The sequence below is a fragment of the Aythya fuligula genome, chromosome 3, assembly GCF_009819795.1.
Source record: "Aythya fuligula isolate bAytFul2 chromosome 3, bAytFul2.pri, whole genome shotgun sequence".
Lineage (NCBI taxonomy): Eukaryota > Metazoa > Chordata > Aves > Anseriformes > Anatidae > Aythya > Aythya fuligula.
The window spans coordinates 21999114-22015928 of record NC_045561.1 but is presented as its reverse complement, the minus strand read 5'-3'; the positions used below and the strand labels follow the sequence as shown (position 1 = coordinate 22015928).

At 39.9% G+C, this 16815-nt stretch overlaps 1 protein-coding gene across 1 annotated transcript in view; it reads right to left on the bottom strand.

Annotated features, from left to right (window-relative positions):
* DISP1 (dispatched RND transporter family member 1) overlaps nt 1–16475 on the bottom strand; it is a 74550-nt gene extending 58075 nt beyond the window's left edge. The window contains exon 1 of the mRNA XM_032184563.1: nt 16338–16475. The gene's annotated coding sequence lies outside the window, so the exon portion shown is untranslated. The remainder of the gene's footprint in view (nt 1–16337) is intronic.
* Between the last annotated feature and the right edge of the window lie 340 nt (nt 16476–16815).

The window sequence follows — 16815 nt, the reverse complement described above, 5'->3', positions numbered from 1 at the left end:
TCAAAAGACCACTGCTATTCATCACTGAAGCCCCTATCTTTTTGAAAGAAAACAGGGAAAAACCAGTGCTAGAGCTTTAAGCCCATGAAAAAAGAACTTTAAAATAGCAGTGAATACTGTGAAATTGGAGGTAAAGTTCTTTCTCAAATCTTTTTTATATACTTAAAAAAAAATATGTGTTGGAAGATGAATAAAAAAGGAGCAGAACAATTCTTTCCACCATTTAAAATACAGAGCTTGACAGAATCCTGTATTTTAAGCTTACTGAAGGGGTAAAGGCCTAATTGCCCAACCCACCTGTGATAGGATTTATGGCCAACTGTTAGTACCAGAATTCAAACTGTCTGATAATCATGAAAGATTTCAGATTTTGCATTTCTTTTAATTATCTCAACCCCGCAGCCACCTCAAACCCTGTTCACAACACACCATGGTTCACAGAGTCACAGAACAGCTGAGGTTGGCAGGGACCTCTGAGGATCATCTGGTCCAACACCTCCCCGCCAAGCAGGGTCACTTAGAGCAAGCACGTTGCACAGGATGGCATCCAGACAAGTTTTGAGTATCTCCAGAGAAGGAGACTCCACAACCTCTCTGGGCAACCCGTGCTCTGACACCCTCACAGCAAAAAGTGCCCTCCCATATTCAGCCAGAACCTCCTGTGCTTCAGTTTGTGCCCGGTGCCTCCTGTCCTGTCACTGGGCATCACTGAAAAGAGTCTGGCCCCATCCTCTTGACACACTCCCCATAGATATTTAGACAAATGGGTAAGATCCCCTCTCAGTCTTCTCTCCAAGCTGAACAGGCCCCCTCAGCCTCTCCTAGTATGATAGATGCTCCTGTCTTCTACTCAGCTTAGAGAATGCCAGGAACTGTACGATTTGGAAATAACTCACGTGCATTCACATGTTCCCTAATAGCACTTAAGAAGCCTTTTTTAAACCAGGTTGACCTTGTATTCTTCTAGCTTGAGATCAGAAGCAGAAAGGAGAACAAGCCTAGACATTGCCAATAGCCATCCTCTAAGCAACAACAAAAAGTGATGTTTACTATGACTTGGTCCTAGGACGTAAGCATAAAACACTGGTCGACTCTCACTTGCCTTTGCTTGAAATCAGAAACAAAGACATCACTTGTCTTTCAGTCTCTGAAAGACCATGAGGGACAAACAAAGGGAAGGTAGTAGAAAAATCACATATCCCCTCTCAATTTATCTCAATTCATGAACAAGCTACAGAAGGTAGGCTCTTATCTCAGCTATCTAGAAGAAAAAAAAATAATGCTTCTTAATAGCATTCATGATTGTGATTTTTCTAAGCAATCACTAGGATGGAGTAGTTACTAAAGGTTATACGGAACAAATTTTTAAAACATTTGTTGTATTAAATGATGTGCTTTCCCATTTACTTGGTGTAAAGGGGTATACTTCAACCACGTCTGCCTTAAATGCAGACAGATTAAGGCAGCTAGCAACACTGGAAAACTGTAATAGCATCAGTTACGTGGATACGTGACAAAGAAATATGCTTCTAACACTGAATGGCAAGCTAAACAAATATGTCTTGTCTAAGCTGAAAAGCAGTTTTCAAGAGCAGCACAGAAGAGCCAAGGTTAATTTGCATAGTAACAATCAGCCTTAAAATGGTAGATGTTTAGATATAGTTAACAATTCTGTATATATTGTAAGTAGTAACATCCCCAAACCAGGCCACATGATTTGCTTTGAAAGGCTTGTATGTCTGATATTCTCTGGAACCTTGCCCTCTCCTAAGTGGACTGAAGGATGTCAGCTCCAGAGAGCAGACTCGAAATGGGACAGGAGAAAAGACATCTGGAAAGAGGTATCCTAGTCCTCGGCAGGGTGATGCCCTTCTGAGAGGGGCTGCATCAGCAGAAAAGCTATTTGAAATAGCTCTGTGTTACACTTGAAGTTTAGATTTTGGTGATACTGAAAATTTTCAGTATTTAGTATATTAAAAAAAGCAAGCTTCAAGATCCATATAAAAAAAAAAAAAAGCGTTCACAAGAAAAGGTGCAAATACTGCACTGTTATTCCACACATTACTACAACACAACACTATGCTCAGATTTCCTGTAGTCTAACTTCTGTGGATACTAGGATTGTCCTTACTGCCTAGAAAAGATGGCACTCTGGCCCTGGATTAGTCACCTTAAGCACAAGTGAGCTGACAACAGTAACAGAAGCCTTCCGACACAGATGAATGTGAATTAGGAACTTCCCAAAGGCTGCACAAAGCAGTTTTCACCTTCCTTGTCCAGCTCAGAGCGTGACTCAGGAGAAACAGCTGACTGGGTGCATAATGAAGTCTCCATTGGAAACCACATTCATGTGTTACATTTGATGTACTTCGGGCAAGTGAAAAACTTCATTAGAGCATTTCAAACAGGTTTCCAGAAACAGGGGCACACCGAATTAGGGGCTAAAGGAAGAGGAGCTGTCAGTTGTAACTGCATCAGAAAGAAAAACAGGAACACGTTTCCTGGGGTTTTTTAAATTACACTTCAAGAGCTATTGTTACTAATAGCTGCCCCAAGCTGTAAAAACTGTAACCATGGAGGGCAAAAGTCAAAGAAACCCTACTGATTTTCCCCCGACTTCTCACAGAATTAATAAGATCATTTGTGAGCCAGCCTTGAGGTTATCAGAAATCTCTTCATACACCCACAGTATACTTTTGCAGCATTTCTGTTTACAACTCCTTAATGAACTGCAGCACTGAAGCGGAAATCCTCTTGCCTGCTGGTAGACAGTGCTGGAATGCAACTTTGATATCTACATATTTTGTATTTCCAGTAGCAGTCTGCAAGAAAAATGAAGCAGATTGGTCTTTTTAGTATATAGTTCTAAAGTATCTTTATAAAAAATATAATCCCCACAACTATAAAAACTTGCATATTAATGATTGATAATATAAATTGTCATAATCGTTCATGATATAAGACAATGCTCCATTTCAGAGTGCCATAGAAAGTTTTCTTTCTAAAAAATATTTTAAAAAGAATTAAGTCTCAGGCAGATAGAAACAATGCAAACAAGAATTACATAGTTTAGTTGAGCATCGTTGTTTTGACACAGGCTGAGAAAACCGAAATAGCATGGAAATTGGATAAAGGTTCAAACACGTTCTTGTCAAGAAGGAACCATAGTTTACTACAGGTATGCCTTCACTACACTGAATTTAGTTACTTACAGGGTTTTACCCCAACCACCACCATGATTCAAGCACAAGTACCCTACCTCATATACAAGCACTTGGTTCCCCACATTCCTACTTACTCAAACCAAGACAGACACTGATTTGAGTATCACCTTTCAGCATCAAAACACGATTTGCCAGCCAGGAGCCCAGACATCCACTGCAAATTCATGATGGGAAGTCAGCAGGGTTCACAACCAGAATCTGTATGCCAGAAGTCACCAACTACAGGATAGCCTCTCAATAAGGTGAGAGGAATGAGCCAGAACAGAGCAGAGAGTAATAAATCCATGACAAAGCAAGACCTCACCATGCCCTTAATGTCAAGGGCTCAAATATTCAGCACTGCCAGACGTGTTGCACATCTGATAGTGTTACGCATTTGGAGAAGAAGTTCCCAGAAGAGAACAAAAGGACTTGAAGAGACTTAACTGACATAGGAAGCAGAGTAAGGTTACAGAACCGCAGAGAGACTCAACATCATCATCATCAGGTTGGAACGCAAGATCTGGCCAAGACATGGGCCAGGGAATAACAATGATAATAAAAACCTTTGCTCCTTAAAAGAGGGAAACATAACCAAGGCAGTCAATCATAGGTAAGAAGTTGGCTTTCTGTTATTAACTCGAAAGAAGTTACAGTATTTGTGGAAGGCTTCTGTTTGTTCAATCAGGGCAATAATCATCACAGAGCATTAAGATAAGGCATTCACAGTCACAGCTTGAAAAAACATTTTGGAACATTTGATTTGACTTCTCTTCCTTCCTACATATCAGACAATCCAAAATGGATTCCAAGCAAGCAGAGAAATTAATGCTTTTCAGTCAGCTATGCCTGTTTTACTTGAAACAAGTTGAACAGAACAAAGCCAGCACATCAAGAGAGGAAACGCAGATGTATGCAAACTCACGTACATTTAGTGTCTGAAACGAAAAGTTCAGCCTGATCATGGGCTGGGGTGGGGGGTGCACACTGGATCTAGCCTTAAAGCACAGAGACATCCGATGTCATAAATCTTACTGCATGACATGCAGTTTTAAGAATTCCCAAGATATTGCTGCCAGTTGTTATCTAGGCACTGCTGATTCACCGTTTGCTTGCATGTGTTGAAAAGACCGGTGTCATGTGCAGCATTCTGCATCCAAACTCAGCATCTTGTTTGCATTAGCGTGAACTTTCACCCAGTCCCGACTGATTGTGCTTTTTGCACAGGAAAAGCTTCAGATGGGTTTTAGAAATTCCTTTGTCGGCAGATTCTCCCTCCCCTTCCCCTGATGCGTACATATGCACACAATCCATTGTACTTGGGGGGGTGGGGGACGAGAAGAACAAAGCGTTCAACTGATTCTCAGGACAACAGATAAACACGGCTGCATGGAGTTTTGATAACTACCAGTTATCTACACGTTTCATCCCCAGGACTGGAAGAACAAAGGGTATCTGTTATTTCCCCTGTGCTTCAACATCACTCAGCTGGTAGAACTGCTCCTTCTGCCTTGAAATCAGCTCATCTATTTGAGTCCACCCCAAACAGCAACTTCTGGATCCCTTCTACTGTGAACTTGACTTGCCATCTGAACAGGAGGGCAGCAGCACAGTTTGGCTGCCAGACATCATTACCTTCAGCTGGCCCTACATATTTTTTACAACTGTTCAGTCCATAGAGTATTTGGGTATTGTTTTGTGATTTAGAACAGCAACGTGACAGCCAAAGCCCCTAAGTAACGGGACGTACACACACTGGATAGAGCTACCTATGACTGTAGGGATGACACAGACAAGTTGTTGCTTATACCTCATGTAGATTACAAACAAAGTCCACCAGCTCGGAGAGGAGTTGCCTCAAGTGGGAAGATGAGAGGATAATTTCCATCACCTGGTAATGACATGTAACTTTTCTCATCTGCCAATCCTGACAAACAGATAAGAAGTTCTTAGGGTATGGAAATCAGGCATCTGTCCTGGAGCTAATGGGACTGACATCACAGAAACGTACGGTAAGAAGGGACATTTTCACTGCCTGGAAGCCTTATGGCTGGTAGCATCTGGAGGAATCTATCAGCTTTCTACATAGTTTTTGTAGACTTTGCTTAGGAGTGGTGACCACCTTGGCCCCAAGAAACAGCAATTTTTCTGTGAAAGGAGAAGAGTTTGGGGTTGTAGTCGTTCTCTTCACATACTTCCAAGTGAACCAGTTATATCCAGAGTGTTTCAACAGAAAAGTCCCATATTCTTTGTATATTTTTTAACCAACTGTACAGCTACAAGTAATTTCACCCTGTTATCCAGAGTCCCACTACTACAAGTTCAAGAACTTTGAGTCCTTGAAATCTTCCTGCAAACACCTCTATCAAACAGGTAACACTGGCTTCTTCCTTTTGTGCTGATTCACCAGTAACCTCTTCTTTCAGTTTGCCTAAAACATTTTAGATCTCACTTCTACTTTCTTTGTTTGATGGCTTCTTGTCAGAACTGTTTTAGTTAAGACTAAAGTTATGCTAAGGTGAAACTTCTACATGGCAGGTTTAGTAGGCAAAATATTACAGCTTCCTTCTAATAGGGAACTAGCAGAGATTTTTTATTTCACCTACCATAACTTCAAGCAAAAAAAAATTTCACCAGATCTCCCAAAAAACTATAGAGGACCACATCTACTCTGTATTGTTTTGACAATACTGACAAAACAGCAATTATCAACAAGCAGTTATTTAAATACTAAATATTGTGGATAACAAGAATTTTAAATGTGTTTCTAACCTGAAAACAAGTGTTGAGAATATACAAGATACCAAACCACTAAAAACCCAAACCAAGGGTCAAGAATTCCTAGGCACCCAGGAGGCCATTTCTATTGCAGTTAACCATATATGTGTGTGTGTTTGTGTGTATATGTGGTTAGAAACCAATACATAGATCAGTAACCTCATTTTTGCACAGTAAGAAGCTTGTACTCCGTAAAAACCTCAGAAGTGATGGGAAGGGAGTAGACTTGCTCTCAAGACAGCCTGAAATTACTTTAGCACACTCTGAAGATAATCCCTAGGTTAGAAGGCTCCCACGCATACTCCAGTGAGAGTCACTTGATGCATTTTGCACTGGGTATAGAAAGCCACACGAATTGGCAGTATGAGGAACCTGCAACTGCCACGCTCATCTCACCTACCGCATGAATATAAAGTTCCCTACTCAGCACCCAAACTGTAATCCAAACTGTAATTTAAATAATCAAAAGGTAAACGTTTGTGTGTAAGCCAATGACAAATTTCTAATAGTCTTAAAACTAATTTATGTCAGGAATGTATCTCTTGTTTATATGTTCTTGAGATGGAAAATCCAGTACAAACTGTTTGTGAGCATTTGTCAAGACCCCATCTCTGTAAAGGATACTTAGGGCAACAAGAGAGGTTCAGAACAAAGCTTCTCATCAGCAGTATCGGAGCATCATGCCTCCTAACATGTTGTAACTTTCTCCTACAAAATCCAATTTTTCTTAAAACTTTGGAAGAGCAGTAGTTTTTACCTGGCTTGACAATAAACAGAGCCCGTTTTATCAGCCTCTCAATGGCAGGGAGGGATCCCAAGGGAGTTTCTCAGTGGAACTCTGCATGGAATTTCAGCAAGGTAATTAAGTGTAGACCACTTCAAAGGGGGATGTGTCTACACTGATCACTGTAACGTGCAGTACTGCAGAAGGGGAAGTCAGTACTTCAAACAGCATTTGAGTAAAATATGGATTTAAAAAAAAATGTACTCTACATGAAAAGGCACTGACAGAATATTCTAGCAGGCCTGCTTTTCATTTTTCAGTTAACATTATTTATGCCTGTGTAGAAATATTTCTACACAGACAGCAGAACTTCGCTGTTAGCTCCAAATACCTAAGCATAATTACATGTAGAATGGTTTTAAAAATTAGTTATGCCATGGCTCATAATCTTTCTGTGCAGACTGCAGGGCACAGCAAATTCAGTTTGTTTTCTCTCTAGGTTACCTTCAGTAGCCACACCTGAACTAGTCCCATTCAAATTCACAAGCATTTGTCTAGCATCTCCAGCTCACATCATACAAACTACTTCTGTTGACGCGTCATGCATGCCAACATCCTGGATCCTTTGTTTGCTAATTTTGTTTGCTAAAACCCCAAGCTTCTGCAGACAACCAAGAGAAAACACTCTTCTGTGCAGTACATATACTACCATGAATGTTGATCATTCCTAATAAAGTCCTCCTTCATGCCCACTGCCTCCCCACTAAAGATTTGTAAGTCAACTTCTCTCCACAAAAGCTAAACCATCAAGATATTAATTTTATCCAGTTTGTCTGGTGCAGAAGTTAGGCTTGCACCATTGTTTGTCCTCAATCTGATGACAAAATGACAGTATTAGAGAAGCTGAAGTTAGCTGATGCTGCAAACTATTAACCAACCTAAGGAGTAGGGCAACTGACCACTATTTTGGCAAACAGGGGTTCCAGTCCTTTACAAACGATCTGGAATTTTAGAAGGAGAAATGGAAGTTCACTTACCTTAATCCCAAAATGGATTTTTTGCTTGTTTAAACTAACATGCAGCTCTGAATTTATAGCAACTACATCCCAACATCCACTCTTACAGACTCACATGAAAATATATTTTGGGGACTGAGGTGTGAAGGCTCAGCGAATTGAGCCTTTGCCTAAGATGACATCAGCCAGTTGCAAAACAATTCTAGGTGCAATGTCAGAACTGGAAGTACAAGCCAAAAGGTCTGGCTCCATCTCAAGAGATCTAGAGAGAAGGCAATATTTCGTTTGTAGGATGGAATACATAGAAGATACACCCGTCTTCTACAACAGGAAGTCTTTGATGGATGACCAAATAGGTCATGTCTCCAATATACATCAAAAAGATTCAGGGAGGTGTTTATTTGGCTTTTTTGTTTGTTTTTAACACATTTCAGTTGTATTTTGTTCGATGAGCTTCGGACAAAGTATGCTATACTCTGCAGATTTACAAACTTCAAACATATGCTAGCATCATGTACACCACAAAAAAAGAGAATGCTGCCTGTTCAATCGGGTATCTCTTCCTGCACTTAAGTACAGATGGAAGCAAAGCAGCTGCTGACACTAATATCACAGAGCTGAGGCACATTTGAGAAACTCTGCTCTGTTCTCTAGGCTGGATATTCTCTTACAGACTTCAGCAAAGCCAGGCAAGGTAGAAAGTAAACGCAAGTAGTGACATGTTTTGTTGCTCCCCCCAACTTTAAGAAGTTAAGATTTATGCAATTACCACTTTGTCCCATAATTGTTAAATAATGCATTATAAGTGCACGTTTTGTTTTACAGCACACACAAAAATATGTTCCATGCAAGGAACCAATGAACAATGTAATTTGCCAACCAGGTCACTAAAAGAGTAGTTGAAAAGAGTCCTGTCTGCAGCACTGGCTAATATTGAAAGAACAAGGAGGTGGAAGGATGAGGTAATGGAAATAGGGAAAGCAGTTTATCACTCCTCTCTTTCCCCCCTTCCCTTGTAGAGGGACTTTAATCTGAGCACACAGGAACAGTAGAAGACTATGTTCCTACTCATGACCTTTCCTTGAAAAAGTGCAGTACAAAGTGTCAAGAAGCAACAGAAAAGTTGGGGGGTGGGTGGGATGAAGAAGTCTGGCATTCCAACACTCCCACTCCCAGTTTAAAACTAGGAGGCAGACCAATTGCTATTTCACAGTCTGATGATTTGCTCTACTTTCCATGAACCAAGAATGCTTCAGAAGATTTAAGCTTAATCTCTGTTTAATGTCTCAGGTTAATCATGTTAAGGAATTGTTTCTGGAATCCAATGTCATCAATGGCAGCAGTGGACCTCTTAAAGTGAACGTTCAGTAAGAAACAGAAAACTAAGAATCTCCTTCCTTCAGAAGACGAGCCAGAAGTCTTTTTTCCTTGAGGATTTGAGACATGGTTAGCTTTGCATGTTTTATACATGCACATGTACATTCACAGAAGTTACAAATCAGGACATAGATTACATACTTCTCTCCAACATCTATCAATAATGAGAAACCATTAGCAATTGTACCAAAGCATACTTATTTATAGATTATAAAAAGTATTGCAGCTCATGAAGTAATGAAACTACAGTACCATACACAGTTGGATAGACAGCCATAGGCATTTCCTTTTTTGTGACTGAAATACAGGAACGATTGTGCTGAATCAACCCACAAGATAATGGATTTCCTCAATCCTCAGCAATGAGGAAACAGATTATTCTTCAGAGAAAAGCATACAACTGCCACAGGATGGACAGTTTCACTACGGGAAATTGTTTCTCCAGCCTTTTTAAGTTATTTGAGCCATCAGCACCTAACTATGATGAAGGTTTATTTTTTGACTGTTTGAGAAAAGTTCCACATTTGGAGTCCATGATTTACTTGTATTTAAGTCCCCAGTATGGCAGGGGCCCTACTTCTGCAACATCAACTTTGCAGCCATACAGCCAAGTTTTCTGATATCCAAATAAATCACACCACTTATAATCCCATACTTCCAAAAACTGCAATTTCTGCATTATAAAGCAAGTACATTTGTAGAAATAGTTGGTGTAAGTAAAGAGGAGACATCATTAAGGGGATAACACTTCAATAACAGTCCTGAAATACTGCCCTCCTACATTTCCAAGCAAAACATGGCCATTCTGAAGCTCCACATTGCTGTGCACATCCACAGTCTGTAGGGGAAGAACTTGCTTCATAGAACTGCAGAATTAAGAAGTTGAGGGACCCCTGGCTGAATATCCAGCAGAACCACACCAGCAGGGCCAACTCAAGCAGGCTGCTCAGAGCCAACACGTGACAGGGCAGTGCCATCTCCTAGGGTGAAGACTACACGACCTCTCTGAGCAACCTATTCCAGTGTTCATTCACATGCACAGTAATAACATTTTTTCTTTCATTGAAATGGAATTTCCTGTATTTCAATTTGTGCTTGTTGCCTCTTGTCCTTTCACTGGGCTGGGATGAAAGCAGCAGGAGAGCCACAAACGGAACTGCTACACATCCAGGCAATGAAGCAAAAGGGGAAAAAAAGAAAACAAATCCATGAGTCATGTATATTAATTTGCTTTCAAGGGCAAGATCAATGTTTAAGTTAACCACTGGCGCAACCTTACCGGCACTCCCTGCCCTGTTACAGAACCTCATGAGCCACAACTCCCACTAAACTTCCATCCCATCCACCAAGGGACAAGGATATTCACTGAGTTTTCACCTCTGCAGGAGGATGCACTATATTTAAAGTTTTTATTTGTTCTATTTTGTAACTAAGTCACTACCCAATCAGGTATGGTAATAATTAAAAGCAATGGAAAGAAAAGAATCAGTAGCCCTAAAAAGTAACACTTTATTTACATAATTGCCTTTTAAATCTACTTCAACCGACTTCTCCACACTCAGTTCTTTAGATACTGAAATGTCTCATTTGAACAGCTCTTAGAGATGCAATAATTGTGCTGTAAAAAGCAACCTCTACCTGAGACCTCTTCATCTTTAACTGATTTTTCAGGTCCTTCAACTCAAAGTTCTTGGTGTTGCAACTTCGTTTTTCCAAATCTCTGCTTCTATTCTGACAATCAGCAAGCTTCTTCCAAATCACAGAATTTCCATCTAACCTCCATCCCAACCCTCCCTAGTAAAACCACACTTTTGCCTTCTGATTAAGATACTTCCCCAGAAGACAAGAAAAAGAGAAACAAATCTATATCATAAGACACTGAAGCTACAGAAAATTTACTGTGAAAAGAAATGGAACTTGCCATGACAAGAAGTAGACAAGAACAAGCGCAAGAAGAAGCTACTCAAAGTGGGGAATTTCAGTACTCATTGTCTCAAAGACTTAAAGCTCACACATTCATGAGATCGCATGTTATATTCCCACGTTGTATCATTTCCCCCTCAGTTGCCTGCATCTCCTGTGTTTGTATACATGGCCTTTGTTTTCTTCCCTTACCTCACAATCCTATGGGCAGTTAGATGAAGCCACCAAGCTACACTCAGCATGTGGAAATCACAAAGCAGGAGAAAGAGTTCAACGCCTTATTACAGCCAGATGTCATTGCTCTTAGTGGAGCTCCATGCTCACGTGTCAATAGGAAATATTGCTCCCAGTTGCAGCCGAACAGTGGAGAGAAATCTAACAGAAGCAAAGCAAGTTGTTTGCTAAAAGCAACAGAACATTCAAAAAATCTGTATGTGGCACCTTGATACCTTTGAAATCAATCAGCTTTTAGAATTCACTGCTACACAATAATATACGTGGACTACAGGAAGATTTAGTGCACTACAAATTGTTATGAAACACAAGAACATTTATCTGCTCATACTGTTAATGCCAACAGAGACTACCAGAGGAGAGAGAATCTGATGTGTAATATGTTAAGCTTTTCATGTCTCTGGCTCAACTCCTAACAAATAACTTCACCCTCTCTAAAGTGATAAGATCCCTCATGATAAGATTCCAACCTCATTCCTGCTCCACCAGTCCTAGCGGCTTCTGCCCCCGAACTGAGTTGCTTCTATTGGCAAAGATCACAGAAGATTTTGCCCTTCACATGCACATCCTAGGTTATGTTTCTTCCTGGTTGGCAAGCTTGAACTGAATCAAAGGTGGATCTGATGCATCCCAGAGCTGGTGCAGAGATGAGGCTGTCCCACATTGACTTTGCTGCAAGGTACTGCTTCGCCCCCAGAACAGTAAGAGAGAGTTTAACTGCTTGCTGAAACATCTATCTTAACAGTCTTTGAACAGGACATTTTAAAGTTCTAAGTCCTCCATTTATTATAAAGGGTGCCTGGATGACTAGCACTAACTGTGTACTTAACCTTTCAAACAGCTAGATTTATCCAGGATGAACGCCCTCCCAAGTCATTAGGACAAAACTGCCCCAGCAAACAGATTCCCCCAAGCACCCAGCACAGAACCTCCTGCAGCAGCTGAAGCTGCTGACAACAGCCGGACGGAACAAGTTGAACTCAACACAGCCATTTCTATACCCGTTAAGTGCCTCTATTGAGGACCTATCTTATTTTCTCTCACTACTTCTCCTCAGACATCCATATACTTTGTTCTTCCTAAACTTGCTCTTTCTTCAGCTTTTCAACTTTGCACTCTTCCAATTCATTCTGCTCCTCTGTGCTTTCAGGAGCGTTATTCCTCCTAAACATACGTGACATTTCAACAGGCCTTTCTAAAATCAGGATTTCCATTCTGCCTACCTACCACTATTAATGCTCACTCCTCTGCTAACTCCACTCAAACTACCAGAACATTAGAACAACGAAGTGAATAAAGTGGCATAGCGAAGGGGAACACCTCGTCATATCCTAGGGTAGATTTCATGTCTCTTCATGCTAGTACCAGCATCTAGTCCATATTTATTTTTACTACCCAGATTATGGTGCTGCCAAAACAGTAATAAATACCAACTAACTCTTCTCAAGAATTTAACTTCTAAATTTCATCTCTTAGAAATAATAATTCTTCAAAATTCTCTACTGACTATTAGAATGGGAGAAGCTATGAAAAATGAGATCTGGCTGATTTCAAAGTACCATATCACATACAACTTTCCTGAATTTCATAATCACAACATTAAGTTTTTTTCTCACTCTGAATTATGAAAAACTATCTAATCCTTTGGTATTCAAATTCTTCTCATGTGCTGAACAATATACACCTAGTACTACCAAAAACAGAGCAGTACTACTACATCTACTAGATTTGCCCAGGCAAAGCATCTCTAGTTTAGCCTCAGTAGATAACCTGAGCACAAGATCATAACAGAGGTCAAGATTTTTATTACTATGTGGCCGAGCTAAATAACTGAAATAAATATTCATATGTTATCGGTTTTCTAACCTGTAGCTAGTGTTACTAAATATACGTGCATTTGCATCTGTTCCATTGTTTCCATGCACAGAATGTGAAGGCAGAAGTACATAATGTTTTTAGTGCTGCACATACAAGAAACAGACCATTCATTTAATTTAATTTCAGAATTGTGGCTATTCCTTACAAGCTTTAACAGAGCAGCTAATTCAGCTACAGCATCCCAATAGTAAAGCCACAAGACAAATACACATCCCAGAGACAGAATATGGAAGGAAAGACCAGACCGACTATCAGACCCTTGCCAGAAGAGCAGAAACTCTGCATTATTTCACATTTGTAAAGATCTTTAATTCAGGCATTCGTGACTTCCATGATGCGTTTCCAACAGTCTGCTCTAAAACTGAGGGCCACTTTACTACTTCATGTGAAGTTTGTTGTAAAATGCTATACTTCTGTTCAAAGCTTACTAGAAGTTACACTGGCTTTCTAAGGATTCTGTATACTGCATGTACACAATATACTGTATATGCATTGTATTTCTAATACTGTAAGTTGAAACAGAACAGGAAACAAAATAACAGTTGCAAGAGAGCCTACGATAAGTTGATTTAAGTTCAGCTTGGCTATACCCATTCTACATAAAAACATTAAAACTACAAGGTGAATATATAAAAATCAAGTATTAACATATTTGCAAAATCAGGAAGAAAATCCCAACTTTCAGCCCCTCTCAAATCACTGCTTATGATAGGTGGATTTCTGTCAGCAAACTTAATTATGGCTAAATCATTTCACTAAGGTCACATTGTGTAGATGAACCCATCAGAATCTGCATCTGTTCAGACAACTCAGTAATTCTACCCAATTAATTTTTGTTGTTGCCACCAGAAGTGCTATTTACCCTAGCTATCAATTTCTCATGGTCTGCGTGAAGTCAGCTGGTCTTATTCTAATTGCCACTTAACCCCAAGTAACACAGAGGAAAAAAAATCCACAAGCAACAAAACCTGAGATTACTCCAGCAAACACCACGACTGGCACCCTGTGCCAACCACGGGGATCTCATTCCGAACTGATGAAGCAGTTCCTGGATGCCACTGACTGACTCCTGAAACACTGGGGGTTATCAACAACCCCAACAGATTTTCATAGGATATTATATCAACAGATCAACACAGAACAATCAGTTTTACAATGCTTTCAATCACCTCCAGCTTCTCCCATAAATAGAAAACTACAGATTAATATTTCACTTGTCAAGGTCCAAGTCTGTATGCTAATTTTTTAATCAGACTATTGCCATCCTGTCCCAAGACCTACTCAAATATTCTTCTCAAAAGTATTTTTGACAGAACTTAAGCCTCTTACAAGATCTAACTTCCCTTAAAATCAGGGAATCCCATTTTGTATATTTAAGATACTAAAAACCCATCCAAAAAGCACACAAGCTCATTTTTTATTAAATCTAAGCTTTGATACTTTTAATTATATATCTATTCCAAAGAACTGAGACACCTTTTTAAAAAAAAAAAAAAAAAAAAAAAAAAGCAGCAACCTGTATTAATTACAGTACGAATAGCATCACTGCCTCCTTTTAGTAAATAGTTTCATTTCACCAGGGCAAGTTCTACTGTAGCTATTTCTCCCCTCTCCAAGTTTTCCTGTTCCATAACACTATGGAAATTCAACCTCTTGCTCTGAAAGGGCTTTGACAAACTGGCATGTGGCCAACTTGCAACTGATACTACAGTTTAAATACCTTCCCAGCAAAGTTGCACCAACTTCAAAATACTCTGGGATCAGTCATTAAAATGTTTTTGTTTCAGTTACAACGCTAATGAAAACCAAATGTCTAAATTTATTTTAGCTAGCTTAACGGTCTAGGGACTTGGCTCAAGAGAATCAATCCTCATTTACCCAACTGAATAGATTAGTCACAACATCGTACAGTGATACGGATAATACTTTTAGAAGATTTAATTATAAAGTGTTTCAGCCACAGATTTAATTAAGGAGACCCAATTAATTGTCTCAATTTGATTCTTCTCTAAAAAGTCTTCAATTACAGTGCATCTCAAACTGGGCATTTTAGCCACAGGTTTACAAGGTTCCATTTGCAAACAGATTCAAGACCCAACGCTAATGCTACACTACAGCATAGCTCTTGCCAACTGCATGGATTGATCTGTCCATATAGGGTACACGATAACAGATTCTGCCTGAAATTTAAGCTTTTCTAAAGTCTTCGCCTGTAAAACTCAATGCAGTGAAATCTTTTGCTAAGTGTATCTGTATGTTGATATACATGACACATTGAATAAAACGGGAATATTCTGGGTGGGAAATGCAGAACGCAAAACAAAATGCTTTGTACAAACCTTTCACCTCTGAGTCATGACATTCTGCTGCTGGTTTAATCTCTACCCTCTATAGTTAGGCCAACAAGTTACATTGTTTTAATACAGGCTTCACAATTGATAACAAACTGATGCTTTGGCAACCTTTCCCCTGCAAATTCACTTTAGAATACTTTGTACAAAATTCTGTCCAAAGCAAACAATACCAAAGCTCTGTTAGAACCAAACCAACACAGGCTGACATGTATTTTTCAAAAGGCCTGAAAAATGCAGAAAAAAAATTCAATGACAACACTATTGACCATCATCAGCATCTCAAGATATTTACACGTGCCATTGATTTACCACTCAAGCCATTCAATCACACAATTAATGACAACAGCTAAAGAGCCCAAAGCATCTGGGAAAAGAAATAAAAGTTTAACTGCAAGGTTGAATTGAGGAACGACAGTCTCTTGCTAAATATGAGGCATTACAATGCATCCTTAGAAGGAACACCCGCCTCCCGGCGCCCTACCCCAGCTTCCAGAAGGCTGTCACACCCTCTCTCCACAGACAGGAAACTTGGAACTGAAGTTTTAATCTTAGCCTATTCTTTGGGACCAACTTCTCAAAAAAAAAAATGTACTGAACAGCTATCCACATTCATCCATTTCTGTAGTAAAATAATTGCATCAAAAGCAGATTACTGAGCATCAACAATATTGAAGAATGAAGTCTCAAATTCACAATTTTCACACTGAATTTTATGCCTCATAGAAAAAGCCTATTTTTCACACGAGAAATTTGTGAACACAATGTAAGAAGGGAAAAAAGGGTAACAATTAAGTCTTCCCCAGTGAAGCAAAACTCAATAGTTTCCATAGATTTGTCATTCTCCTTTTACCTCTTTTATCTCCCTCAGTAGTTGGTTTAAAGTGTCGTATCACTTGAGCTGCCCAACGGTGGTAATACGGAGAGAAGTCCAGCTTAGGAACACGGTGGCTGCTCAACCTCCTTCATATCGACACCGTCACAGGAGCTGTCACCCCTTTGCAATAAGAAACAAACACTGAGTTAGCATTTCATATTTTTTGCTTGACTGTGCATCTGAGGCTTCTCACCACACATTAAAGGAAATCTGAAAGCATTTCATAGGCTTTGCTCCATGAACATTCATAATCACAGAATCACAGAACTGTAGGGGTTGGAAGGGATCTCAAGAAATCATCGGGTCCAACCCCCCTGCCAAAGCAGGTTCCTCAGAGCAGGCTGCCCAGGTAGGCGTCCAGACAGGCCTTGAATATCTCCAGAGAAGGAGACTCCACAACCTCCCTGGGCAGCCTGTCCCAGTGCTCTGTCACCCTCACCGTGAAGAAGTTCTT